This window comes from Theropithecus gelada, chromosome 8 (assembly GCF_003255815.1).
Source record: "Theropithecus gelada isolate Dixy chromosome 8, Tgel_1.0, whole genome shotgun sequence".
In the NCBI taxonomy this organism is placed as follows: domain Eukaryota; kingdom Metazoa; phylum Chordata; class Mammalia; order Primates; family Cercopithecidae; genus Theropithecus; species Theropithecus gelada.
Window position 1 is genome coordinate 98,328,899 of NC_037676.1, and position 13,460 is coordinate 98,342,358.

Genomic DNA, 13,460 nt, shown 5'->3' on the forward strand with positions numbered 1-13,460 from the left:
CACAGTGACCTACAAGGCCCCACCTGATCTAGATCCCCTTCTACTGTGACCTTATTTTCTTCCACTGATCCCCCGCTCCAAAACCTTTTCCATCCACATCTATGGTAAAGGAGGGTAGAGAGGGAGATAAAAGGGAAATGAGAAGTCTTTAAGTAGTTCTGAACTAATTCGTAGATGAGTCAGCATCAGTTTATCTGATTTTTAGACACCATTTAACAGGTGGGCATCTGCCAGCTGTTAGAACTAATTTCCCACTCTGAAACTCAAAGAAATCTACTCTTCATCCTGTTACCCCAGCACCACACCATGAGTATCCCCTCCTACCTCAAACCAGCTTTGAACACACAATGATCAGAATCCTGCCCTCAAACTTTAGTCTCACGCTTGGGTAAGCCACCCGCTACCAGACTAACCTGAGCCGACCCTCAAAGGGCTGGTGGTCATGAGGCTGCCCCTGCCTGAGGAAGACCTTACTTTTGTTCTGGTCATCTCTGTTTGCCTGAACTACCACCAGAATGTCTGAGGAATGTGTTTAGTCCGCAATATTAACTACATTTCTGTTACCCACTTTTGGGTCTGCCTCTACCCTGGGCACCTGTCTCAAACCAGTGACATGTCTGATTTGAAGTCCAAACCCACTCTGTCTGTCAATTCCTGCTTTTTTTTCAGTCCAAGTATAACAAGATGAGCCATGGGCTGGCCTCCTTCTCCAAACAGCCTTCACTGTCAAGCCATTCTAACTCAGGCAGACAGCATCCCAGCAGGCCCAGATGGATACATGGTGATCTATAAATGGCTGCCGTGTCCTTCACAGGGATCTCTGAATTAAGTTTAGGACACAGGGAAACTATAGATTGCATGTGCTGAAAAAGTCAGTCAAATTCTTACCAAACACTTACTAGGTCCAGACAAGGCATCAGCCCAAAATATTTCTTCTTGAAAATAAAATAAAACTATTTTCCTCTGACCTCCTGACTGCTACCCCCATCTCCTTCTCTCATCCTTCCAGTCAGATTCACTACAATTGGTTTCTCACTAAATTCCATTTTACTCTCTTGGTCCCAATTCACCTGGCAGTTCTAAACCCACAAGTTGTTCTGTAGAGCTAGCTTTCCAAAGGAGTCATGAGTTTCACAATCAATAGGCATATTACAAAACAAAAATAAAATAGAATATCACACTGGGTTGAAGCCATCTTGTAGATTTTTTTTTTTAACCAGAAGTGGGGATTTGTGATATAAGCAGCTGCTACAAAACCAAACAAATGACAGCACTCAACTCAGAGTTTGAGCCTATCCAGGGGCTGAATTATGTTTGCTTTGAGGTTTTGTGAAAGGTCATGAGGCCTAACAAAGTTCGGATGAAACTTGGCTGTTTCTCCGTTAGGCTCTGGCTCAAAACTTGCGGCGTTTCATGTGGTTTGGAGTTTTCAAACACAGTGCTTTGTACAGCGCTAATAAATGATTCTCTCTCAGCATGGAAAGCAATTAAATGTATGGCCTCTTGGGCTTTGGTCTTAGAATCAGTATTTATTTATTAGGAGCTGGGAGAAGGGCTAAATGGCCTAGAAGAGGGATCACGCATAATGAGGTGAGTGAATTTGCTGAAGACACAACATTTTAGATGACTGGAGGCCCGAAAAGCAAGAGAGGAACTCTTGAGGAACCAATAAAATTAGGCCATTGGGAAACTTGCTAATGAATGGAATTTAGCGTCAGCCTACAAGGAACAAGTTGGAACTGCTTGCAAAGCCCCAGGGAAGACCACATGAAAGGACCCCAGCACCATCTGTCTTCAGCCTTCACTGGCCACTCTGAAGGGCCCCTGTGAGTTTCTAGTACACACAGCTCTCAGAGCTTCCTCCACCGGCATGCCTCTCCAGGCAAACAGCTTGGAATCACCCTCTACTCATGCTGGGATGGGGCTGGGGGAGTCCCTTCTAAAAAGTCTTCCCCTGGCTGTTCTCTTTTAACTAAGGGAGTACATTAGTTTTCCAAAACTTCATAACAATCACCACAGACTGGGTGACATAAACAACGGAAATTTATTTCCTCTCAGTTCTGGCGTCTGGAAGTTGAAGATCAAGGTGTTAGCAAGGCTGGTTTCTTGAAGCCTCGCTCCTTGACTTGTAGGTGGTCATCTTCCTTTGTGTCTTCACAAGGTCTTTCCTCTGCGTATGTCTATGTCCTACTCACCTTTTCTTATAAGGACACCAATCATGTTGGTTTAGGGCTCACCTGTATTATCTCATTTAACCTTAATACTTCTTTAAAGGCAAATCTTTCTCCATATACAGTTACATTCTAAGGCACTAGGGATTGGGATTATGATATGAATTCTGGAGGCATACAATTCATATTCCCATAAGGAAAGGCATCGTACCCTTCAGTTCAGTGTTGTATCTGTTCAAGCTGTACATCTGAGCCAACTCCCCAGCCCTTATTGGAGAGTGATGAGGTAAGAGAAGGCCCTGATTGAGGAAAGGCTCATCTTGTATTTTATGCCTCCAACTGAGCATTAAGTTAATCAAACCTGAAAGAGAGAAAGTAAAACAGCAGTGCAGCCTGCTTAGAGTACAGAAGGAAACCATATTAATGCTTGTTTATTTTCAGGTACAATTGTCTGCTTATGCAGACTTGCTGGAGCATAATACTTCCATAAAGACCATTCTCCAAATAGCGAACCCAGAAGCCTTCACTTATGACTCCAATAAAAATTCACCAATGGAACAGAATAGATAGCCCAGAAATAATGCCACACACCTACAACCATCTGATGTTCCACAAAATCAACAAAAACAAGCAATGGGGAAAGGACTGCCTATTCAATGATTGGTGCTGGAATAGCCGGCTAGCCATATGCAGAACATTGAAACTGGACCCCTTCCTTACACCATATACAAAAATCAACTTAAGATGGATTAAATACTTAAATGTAAAACCTAAAACTATAAAAATTCTCAAAGATAACATAGAAAATACCATTCTGGATATAGGACCTGGCAAATATTTCATGATGAAGACACCAAAACCAATTGCAGCAAAAACAAAAATTGACAAATGGGACTGGATTAAAGAAAGAACTTCCGCACAGCAAAAGAAACTCTCAACAGTGTAAACAGACAACCTACAGAATGGGAGAAAATTTTTGCTAACTATGCATCCAACAAAGGCCTTCTAATATCCAGAATCTATGAGGAACTTAAACAAATTTACAACCAAAAAAAACCTCATTAAAAAATGGGCAAAGGACATGAACAGACACTTTTCAAAAAAAGACATACATCCAACCAACAAGCATATGAAAAAATGCTCATCATTACTAATCATTAGAGAAATGCAAATCAAAACCACAATGAGATATCATCTCACACCAGTCAGAATGTCTATTATTAAAGAGTCAAAAAACAACAGATGCTGGTTAGGTCATGTAGAAAGGGAATGCTTATACACTGCTGATAGGAATGTAAATTAGTTCAGCCATTGGGGAAAGCAGTTTGGTAATTTCTCAAAGAACTTAAAACAGAATTTCTATTTGACCCAGCAATCACATTGTTGGGTATATACCAAAGAAATATAAATCTTTCTACCATAAAGACACATGCACACATATGTTAATCACAGCACCATTCACAATAGCAAAGATGTGGAATCAACCTAAATGTCCATCACTGGCAGATTGGATAACGAAAATGTGGTACATATTCACTGCATAGCATTCCACAGTTTTTACAACGTTTGGTTAAAGGGCCCTTTTACAATATTTGGACTGGATTAAATAAACCCAGTTTATTATTGTTAAAATAATAAACAATATTTGACTGGTAAGTCAAAGGGATGCTCAAGTCCCTCAGGACTAGCAACAACCAGAAGTGTTACCCTACCTAGGCCTGGGGGCCATGGGAAGGAAGAGTTACTGAGAAATGGTGAGAGCTTTGGCTACAGGAAGGCACCACCCTGAAGAAGCCATTGTAAAAAGGCCTTTTGATTACCCCCTTTAAGAGTGCCATCTGTTTCCTACTGGGACCCTTCCAACACATGACTTTTTCCAACCTTACTGATCACTCACTACTCTTCTTACCAGACCCCACATTCCAGCCACAGTTTCATCCCCTTTCATGACCCAGTACCCTTGCTTCTATTGTACCTTTTTCTCTTTTCTTTGAATGCCTTTCCCCTTCCTTGGCCAGACTCTCACACAAGCTAAAAATCTGAACTCATGCGTCACCTTCTCCAGGAAGACCTCTCTGACTTTTGCCCTGCCATCACATAATTCCCCATACAGAGTTAGGTGCTCCTCCTATATGCTGCCATCACAGCCCAAATCCTGGTGTTTAATTATCATCTGTGACTATGTCTGCATCTCCATGGTGAGCAGAATGATGGCCTCCCAAAGATGTTAGATCCTAATCCCCAGAACCTGTGGATATGTTGGACTACATGGTAAGGGTATTTAAGGTTGCTAATCAGCTGACTTTAAGAGAGGGGATTATCTTGGTGATAATCCAAGGTGAGCTCAGTGTAATCATGAGGGTACTTAGACGTGTAAGGGGGAAGCAGAAAAGTAAGAACTAAGGATAAGGCCATTGGAGAAAGACTTTACTGGCTAGTGCTGCCTTTGAAGATGGAGGAGGAGGGCCCCAAGCCAAGGAATGTGGACAGCCTTTAGAAGCAAGAAAAGGCAAGAAGCAGATTCTCCCTGAAAGAGTCTAGAAGGAAGACAACCCTACCTGCATCTTCACTGTAGGTCAGTGAGATCCATTTGGACTTCAGACCTCCAGAATTGTAAGATAAAAAAATAACTGTGTCATTTAAGTCACTACATTTGTGGTAATTTGTTAACAGCAGCAATAGAAAACGAAAATAATCCCCCAGTAGACAGTCAGATTCTTGAGTGCAGGAATCATGTCTTTCTTTTGTGTCTTCCAAGCTCCCCTAGCGAAACTTGTCTTAGAGTGGTTCTCAAATATATTTGTTGAAGAAAAGATAGGATGCAAAATTATCTGGCTCACGCATGTTTTCTGAATCCTTCTGGGTCTATGGTCCATGTAACAATAGTTTATCTGTAGGAAGAGATCTGCATTTGCTTATAAAATTTTTTAAAATAGCTTTCACTTATCAATCTACCAGATAATCATTGAGAAAAATTACTTAACTAGTTTTCAAGGAGAACAAGGATACAGGAATGTGAAGGCACTCATGATGTCCTCCATCTCAGGAAAGCAGCTGTGGTAACAGTGTCCTGCCTCAGGACATGCCCAGCTCCCCGGATAGGCAAGGAAAAAAGAAAATGTTCCTTCCCCCAGAGCAGCTGGCCCTGGTTTTGGCTGAATCTGGATCCCTGGGCCTCACGGGCATTGCTTGCTGTAGTTCGGCAAGGGCCTCCAGCCCTGGTACTTCCAGAGGGCTGTGCTGTTACTAGTCTGAAGCAGGTACGTCCTCTCATCACCATAATCTTGTTCTTATAGCAGCATCAACAACAGATGATCTGCAAATCTCACAGCCTGTTCATGAAATGAAGCTAGCGTCTTGATTTAGAGCCCCTTTGACTTTGCTCAGAACCCTGAGTCAAGGGCCCTGAGGTGTAGTCTGGCTCTGCTTCCAACCTGCTATGTGACCTTGATTGATTTCCTTACCTAGCAAGTGAAAGGGGTAAACTTCTGTGGTCACTGTGAGCTCCTGCATTCTAAGGGTTTATGACAATTATACAATTCCCAAACACATTGATGCTTAGAAAATGCCAGTGACAAACTGTACCCACTAAAAAGGGCATTTCGCTGGGACAGAAAATAAAAGCTAGAACCTGAGAAAGGAAGAAAAGAAAGGAGAGAGAGAAGGAAGGAGAGAAGACAAACGGGAAGAGGTAGGAAGAGACGAGAATTTATTGAGCACCTTTCTCCTGTCTCAGCCTCTTTCACTTGTCTACCAGCCCCTTTCACCTGTCTCAGCTCATCAACATTCCAGACCAGAGCCTCACAAAAATTTCCACCAAAGTACCTCTGACCTTGAAAGAGAGTGATAAAACCTCTGGGAATCAAGCCTATAAAGCGGGAAATCTGAAGTCTCATTTTATCTTAAAAATAATGTGAATTTTCTGTTCTACACCATAAACAGGGATTTTATTTCTTCCATGGAATAAAGCTCTTGCTACAGGAAAATGCAGCATGTTAACCCTGTGGTATGCAAACCCCAGCCCACTTTTGTGTCTCTCTGAGATAGAACATTCTAGTTTTGGAGGTAGGAACCTGAAGTTGAAAGGCAAGATTTATTCCTCTAGCCCACCAAGGTCATGAGAAAACTGGGATGTTACCTGATTTATTACAGACAGAGAAACCAAGCAAAAAAATAAAATTCAACTAGCCTAAAAATGTTGTCTTTGGAAAACAAGAATGCTCATTTTACTGGAGAAGTTCTACCTGCCCAGTAGTCTGTGCCAGGAGAGAGGCCACGTCTGCTTATAACTCTGTTTACAGCCGTGAGGCACATTAATACCCTATTTGCAGCATTGTCAGCAACTTGGAAAGGCAGATTTGGGAGTGTTTATTTTCAAAAGCAGTAGAAATCAGAAAGAAAGGGAGTAAAAGTGCTAGGAAATAGAGACCACATGCTTGGGGGTTATGCAGGAGGGCCTAGCCAGAGAGAAGGACTTAGATGCTACCAGAGGAAAAGATGGCACTTAGTCATGGACCCCGCAAAGTAAGAAGGCAGCACCACATGAGACTCTTGGAAAGCCAACCAGGGCCAAGTCTAGATGCAAAGGAGTTGTTGTTATGAGTGGAGAAAGCCCTGGAGACCATCCTCAGGGCAGCTGGGAGGTGAAAATGAACTTGTAAATACCTGCCGTATGGTAAGTGCAAGTGTTTGCTAGTATTATTATTATTATCATAATCATCATCACTATCATGTATCAGGAGTGAGGTTACCTTCTTTTGTAGCAAAATCAACCTTCAGGAGCAGACTTCAAAACTGGGCAGAAGACAGGAAACAGGAACTGAAGCTATATTTGCAAAACTACAGGTGTCTTGAGGAAAAGTTTGAAAATTATTGAAGCCACTGAAAGGAGCCTGGGAACGGGTCTTTTCTTCTGGGTAGGAGTTAAGACTCAGAGGATTCAAAATGATGCTGAGTTACAAAGAGATGGAGCATCATGAAACTAGAATTGACAAGAAGAGCAAGTAACAGGGAAGAGGGAAGGGCAACATGACCTAGGATTTGAGCTCATGGATATAGTTTTGACTCTTGACAAGCACATCTGGTTATATGACTTTTGGCAAGCCAGGTAACCTCTCTGAGCCTGTTTCTTCCTGCTTAAAATGAGAATAATTAGAGTACTAGTATTAGTTTTTCTTACTATCAGCTGTTGGGTAGCTATTGCAAAGTAAGTAAATGGTATTTTGTCTATATTAAGATTCTGAGATTGGGTATGAAAAAACTTTGCCAGGAAAAAATCCTTCATCAGAGATTTTATTTTGGAGCAGTCAAGAGTTGGAAAGAATAAAGAAGAATAAAAAAGAAGAAAGCAGGGGGGAAAAGGGAGGAGGGAAAAAGAGAAAGAGGAAAAAGAAAAATGGTGGAGGAAATGATGACAGGAAGAGGAGAATGGGGAGAGAGAAAAAGGCAAGGAAGAATGGTCCTGATAATTATAAACAAGGTAATTAACATGAGAATATTCCAAAACATATCTTCCATTGACCCCTTCTTCTCAGCTTCCCTCACTCTTCAGGTCAACCCTTATATGTGAAAGTTCTTTTGGGGCCTGGCTCTGGCCCTATTTTTATCTCAATTTACAAGATCCTCTTGGGCAATGGCATCCTGCCTATGGCTTCACTTACTGCCCATTCATTAATCCTCAAGCATTTATTTCCAGCCTGGATATCTTTCTTGAGCTTCAAATTTGACCTGAATAGATCAAAGTCAACACAAAACAAATCTTGCATCTCTCCATAAAAGTATCTTGCTCTTTCTCCTTTATGCTTTATTGAGGTTCCTGGCAGCCCCTCCCCTCATATCAGAAATTTGGGACTTATGCCCAGCCCTCTGACATTTCATCTGCCTTAATTTTCTTCAAAACTGGCTTTAACTATCCATTCTTACTTTTACTGCCTCAATTCAAATCCTCAGCCCTCAACCAGACCCTGGTAAGAGTTTGCCAATTGGTCTTCCTGATGCCACCCAATTTATCCTCTATAATCAGACAGAGATGATGCAATACATGAAATTCCCTGAAAACTGTTTCAAGAACTTGTCTTCTAGCATACAGGACAAAATATAAATTTCTTAACATACAAAACCCTTCACCTGACACCTACCTATTTTTCTAGCTTCATCTATCTTCCCCTTCCTTATTTCCTAACCCACACTCAAGTGGTCCTGACTGAACTGCTTATTTGAAGATATTCTTCACTCTGCCTGGAGAATTTATGATTACCCTATCAGCCTGGCAAACTCCTGAAGTGAAGACTCTACTCCCATGTTACCTCGTATGGGAAGCCTTGTCTGACTTTGCTATGAGCACAATTAAGCATTCCTACACCAGTTATTTTTCTGTAACTCTTTTACAGTACATATCACATTCTATGATTATTTAAAATACGCTCTTTCCAACTGAACTGAGAGCCCTTGATGGGCAGGGACTGTGCACTATTCATGGTTGTATTCCCAGTGTCTCATAATATGCCTGGAACATAGTGGTAATCAATTTGTTACATAAATAATTTAATAAATGGGCCTGGCACGGTGGCTCACACCTGTAATCCCAGCAATTTGGGAGGCCGAGGCGGGCAGAGCACCCGAGGTCACGAGTTCCAGACAAGACTGGCCAACATGGTGAAACCCAGTCTCTACTACAAAAAAAAAAAAAAAAATTATGTGGGTGTGGTGGCTCATGCCTGAAATCTTACTTGGGAGGCTACTTGGGAGGCTGAGGCACGAGAATCACTTGAACCCAGGAAGCAGAGGTTGCAGTGAGTCAAGATCATGCCACTCCACCCCAGCTTGGGCAAATGAGCGAGACTGTCTCAAAAATAATAATTGAATAAATGGACAAGTAAAGAACGTTTAGAAGAACATGAATATAGTTATACCTATGAACCAAATCCCAACTAACCATAATTTCAACAGATTTAAAACAAACTAACATTTAACTCTCTTACATTTACAGCAAAGGAGATATAGAGCTCCTCTAGAGACCCTCGTGTCTACTAGGTCCTACCACCTTGGAGGTCTACTAGGACCATCTAGGGTCACCATAGACACTCTATACTAGCGTTATGCACAGTATAACTGCCCCCAAACTTTAATTGCCAGTGTTCTATAGTCAGAATTCTCTCAGCAGGAGAATCTATGGAGAAAACAAGATTATAATCAGAAAATTTCCTTGATAAACACGCAGTTAGACGAAGAGGAGTGGGCTTAATTTATTCATCCATCCAACCACTCAGCACTCTCTCTATATCCTTCCTGAGTTGATGGAAATGGCCCCAAAGACTAGCCAGAGTGTCATCTTCTCTAGAAAGTGATAGAGAGGCTCTGAAGAAAATTTTATTTCTTTAGCTTCTCATTTTCTAGACTTTATGCAGACAATCCCCTTGTGTTCACTGGGAAGATCCAGCTGACCAGGTCTCAATGTTAGACATGTTAATATAGTCATATACATTCTTTTTTTAACTTTTACTTTAGGTTCAGGGGTACATGTACAGGAATGTTATATAGATAAATTGAGCATCGTGAGGGTTTGGTGTACAGATTGTTTTGTTACTCAGGCAATAAGCATTGTGCCCAAGAGGTAGTTTTTCCATCATTACCTTCCTCCCACCCTCCACCCTTGGTGTCTATTGTTCCCCTCTTTGTGTCCATTTGTACTCAATGCAAAGCTCTCACTTATAAATGAGAACAAGTGGTATTTGGATTTTTGTTCCTGCATTAGTTTGCTTAGAATAATGGCCTCTAGCTCCATCCATGTTGCTGCAAAGGACATGATCTCATTCTTTTTTATGGCTGCATAGCATTCCATGGTGTATATGTACCACATCTTCTTTATCCAATCTACCATTGACAGACATTTAGGTTGATTCCATGTCTTTGCTATTGTGAATAGTGCCATGATGAACATACATGTGCATGTGCCTTTGTGGTAAAACAATTTATATTTCTCTAGGTCTATACCCAATAATGAGATTGCTGGGTCGAATAGAAATTCTGTTTTAAGTTCTTTGAGAAATCACCAAACTGCTTTCCACAGTGGTGGAACTAATTTCCATTCCCACCAGCAGTGTAAGCATTCCCTTTCTATACAACCTTGCCAGCAGCTGTTGTTTTCTGACTTTTTAATAATAGCCATTCTGACTTGTGTGAGATGGTATCTCATTGTGGTTTTGATTTGCATTTCTCTAAAGATTAATGATGTTGAGCACTTTTTATGCGCTTGTTGGTCAAATCATTTGCATTCTTAACATTATACTTGGGTTAATTAAATATCTCAGCCACTATGTTCAAATTATTGCTTAGGAAAAGTTAATTTTCTCAGGAGATTGATCTCACCCAAAATAAGTTTTCCTAAAGCTTTGAGGGGAGCCTTATTGTTGTGCCTTTGTGCTGAATTTACTATTTTTTGGAGGTATAAACATTCTAGAGTATTAAAGCTTCACTCTAGTGGGAAGCATTTAACACAGATGAGGCTAAATAGAAAAATACACTACATAGGTAACAGTAATAATATAAATTGAGCTGATGTCTTTCTTTTTTAATTGTTGGGGATTCAGTTATAGAATGGGAGGATCACAAAGCTTCTGAAAGGAAGAACCCATCCATGTAGGCCAGAATTCATCAATCTCTCCATCCCAAGATGTCTGTCTTCCCCACAGCATCACAGGATATTGGTTCAGGGCCTGGGGTGGAGGAGATAGCTGACTTGGGCTAGAGAGGGGTAAGCACCTCCCACCAGAGGATCTGGAGGGCTGAGTGGTGGGCTGAGAGCCACTGGGAAAGGGAAAGCCCCTCAGCTGACACACCTGTGAGTGTTAAACGTGCACAGATGGGAAGCCTGTGCTTGCCTATGGTTTGGACACAGGATTAGAAAGTCACATTCAAAAAGTGCCTCCTAAGAACCCCCTGGAGGAAACAGACTTTGGGTTAAAGCATTCTCTGAAGAGACTCAAAGCAATTTCTTCTCTCGTTGAGAGATAAGATAAATGAGGACCCTCACTTTGGCCTTTCCCCTCCTACTTACAGTTTCTCCAGATGCTTGGAGTCACATGATCTACTCTAAGCAAATTCTGACTGAGGTACAACAGAGGGGATCCAGGTTTTGTGAGGCCTGAACACAATATGGTTATTGTAAGGATTAAGAGAGACAATATATGTAATCTTTGGCTTGATGCTTTGCACCATGTAAGGACTCAATAAACAATAGTTACCTAAGGGATAGGTCATGAAGCAAGGAGTCCAGTGAGGATATTCCCTCAACAGTGTGGCCAGAGATGAGACAACTTACACTGGCACTGTTGTGTGGCAACAAAGATGGTGACGGAGAAGGTGGAACAGCGCTGGAAGAAATTAGGAGGACAGGAATAGTAGGGTGTGCTTGATGATTGGATTTAGAGGATGATTTAAGAAGTGGGAAGAGGGAAGTGCCAGCCAAAACACTGAGGAAGAACAAACAGAGCACCAAGCATGAAGTAGTGATCATTGAATGACTCAATACTACCCAGCATGGACACACCTAGGAAATATTAGCCAAAGAAATGTTATACTTGTCTAAGTGCATAAATGTCAAATGAAGGGGGCAATGTATAAATTTTATTTAAAAAATAAATATTTTTATTCATGGTTATAGTCTCATATGAATTAAAGTACTAAAAAATGACTTAAGTTACCCAAAAGTGTCATCATAGTGTAATAAAAATAAACTAGAATAGAATGTTATGATGGCTAGTAAATTATTAGAGACATAGACAAAAGACAGATTTAAATCACCACTTTATATTTTTTTCAGAATAAAAAGAACATTTTTTTCAAATAGAGAATCTCATATGCTTACCTGTTAATAAACAACAACCCAGTTGGGAAAGGATATTTGATTGGAAGTCAGAGTACTAGTCTCAGTTCCCTAACTTACCCTATGACCGCTAGGACATTACTTACTCAGTTTCATGCTATGTTGAAATTCTAACACTAGTTACACTGATGCATATAGCAGGCAACAAGGAGTCAAGCGGATAGGTCATCAGGAAGAGAGAAGACACCTGGTATGAAATATACTCATCATTAGCACAGAATAAATCAAGATAGGCAAATAGGCTCTGATTTCCCATGTTATGCTGACAGAGACATTAATAAATCATAGCATCCTTTCCCTCTGAACCCAAATGTACACTTCACAGTTCAATGCTCTAAATAGCCATTGGCAATCAAGAGTTGACATCACAGAAAAAATCTATCCATCATCTTGGTTTTTCAGTCAGTATAGGGTAGGTGATGTTTCAGTAATAAATAACTCCAAAATCTGAGTAGCTGGAAACAATAGAGATTCATCTTTTGTTTAGATTACACATCCTTTAACAGCTGGCTGGGAGCTTTGCTCCACATCATGATTACGCTTACTTCAAGGCTCTAGCTAATGGAGTACACTTATCTGGAACATTGCCAATCAGAGAGGCAAAGGAAATGTGCGGAAATAGAAACTAGCTGTGAAGGCCCCACACTTCTGTTCACCTCCCATCCATCAAAAGAAGTCATACAGCACAGCCATACCTAACATCTAGTGGACAGGGAGATACAATCCCATCATGGGCCTGGAAGGAAAGAGCCTGAACATTAGACCAGCTCTGATAACTGTCACATTTGGGATAGACCCACAGGAATCTGGCCCAGCCACAAAGCCCAGCTCCAATGGTATAGGCGGGTCAGTAAGTCCCACACTTACTGGTAGTCTAGTCTATAGTTAGTTCTTAGGAGCTTAAAGTCTATTTTAGAGGGACTTCAGAGGGAGGATAATGTTCAAGAAAACAGGCAATTACAATACAGAAGAACAAAGAGCTACCACAGGGTCATCGGATGCAGTACGAGAACATACAAAGGGCACTGAACCTATGCCAGAGGAATCAGAAAGGGACAATATCTAAGCAAAGACCTAGAGAACTGGTAGTAGTTTGCTGAATGTAACGAGGGGAAGGAAGGAGAAAGAGCAGCTCATCTGCAGGCAACATGACCCAGGAGTGAGAGGGAACACGGCCAGCTGCAGGAACAGCTCAAGGCATGTATGACCAAGACTGCCAGGGAGAGGGAATGGAGGGGAGGGGGACTGAATCACAAAGGGCCTTGGTAGCCATGCAGGGAACTGTGGGGAATCAGGAGGCCTGACCAGTGTTATGCAGAGGAACCCTATAACCAGATTTACATTTTAGACTGACCCAGGGTCACAAAGCAAGAAGCTAGCAGAAATTCTGCTTAAAACTAAGGCTG